This window comes from Sinocyclocheilus grahami, unplaced genomic scaffold (genome assembly GCF_001515645.1).
Source record: "Sinocyclocheilus grahami isolate Dianchi unplaced genomic scaffold, SAMN03320097.WGS_v1.1 scaffold507.1, whole genome shotgun sequence".
Lineage (NCBI taxonomy): Eukaryota > Metazoa > Chordata > Actinopteri > Cypriniformes > Cyprinidae > Sinocyclocheilus > Sinocyclocheilus grahami.
The window spans coordinates 67750-68964 of record NW_015505686.1 but is presented as its reverse complement, the minus strand read 5'-3'; the positions used below and the strand labels follow the sequence as shown (position 1 = coordinate 68964).

At 30.0% G+C, this 1215-nt stretch overlaps 1 protein-coding gene across 1 annotated transcript in view; it reads right to left on the bottom strand.

Moving 5' to 3' along the window:
* Positions 1-1215, bottom strand: part of LOC107554570 (trafficking protein particle complex subunit 9-like) — a 171180-nt gene that overhangs the window by 104489 nt on the left and 65476 nt on the right. The gene's annotated exons all lie outside the window — the stretch shown is intronic.

Here is a 1215-nt window from a genome sequence, read left to right as displayed (position 1 = left end):
AAGAACATAATGTAGTATATCTGTAAGACAGTATTGTCTTTTAATAAATTACTATATATACACCAATCAAAAAAAGTAAATAAAAATGATAATCATCATTAAATTAAAATATAATCATCATATAATAATAATAAAATAATCAACAATATTGCATTTAAAATTTTTAGTATAAAATATTTAAAAAATATTTAATAATAATTGATTTATATACATTACAATATACTATAATACCTTTAAATGACTACAAATAATAATAATACAAATTGTATTATTACAATTATTATTTTATTATTATTAGTCATTTAATGGTATTGTATTATATAATAATGTATATAAATCAATAATATAATGTAGTCTATATATATTCTATGGTTCATAATTATAACTCCTATAGTCTAACCTTAACCCTATAACACCTTTTTGGCACTTTTAGATCTGAATAAAGACATTACACAATGCTTTTATAAACCTGATGTCTTTGTAGGGATGTAATGAGGTGTGTTCACATTTAGTGCTGCTATTCTAAGAGCGCCTGAAGCCATCAGAGAAACACATCCACCAACCGACTGCTGACTATTTCACACCCATTCTCCACAAGCAGGTCTTTGCATATATGCCACTGTTGCTATTGGCCAGTGTCCAGTTTGCTGAATGAAACTTTCTTGGCTTTGTGTGGAAGAATGAGCTAATCATAATTTGAGGTTTACGGCCATTGCTTAAATGAATAAAGTTCAGAATGAGGCAAGCAGAGCAGTGCTGAGGAAGCTACTTTCAAACTGCACCCAAGCTAAAATCTGCTCATAATTTACAACAGCTCAACTACACTGACAGTCAGGCCATTATTTTATTAATTTAAAGTAGTTTCCCTATAAGTTATATTAAAGTTCATGATTACTAAATGTTTAAAAATAATTCCATAAAGGCTTAGCATTTAAAAATACCTAGCGTGTAAAAACACAAGAATTGACAATATGACTAATAAAACGAAAGACTAACAACAAACTGACTTGCTAAAAATCAAACCCCTAACATTTGAAAGAGAAGCATTAAAAATATTTTTCTACTTGTTACTGGAAAACTAGACTATTATGAAAACAGCTGAGTTACTGTCTCGCCACTGATAAATGCAGCAGGTTCAGCTGGTTAGTCCTCAGCTCTGGTCCTGAGTGTTGTAGAGAGAAACGCTCAGTGAAATGCAGCGAGAGAGTGTGTGTG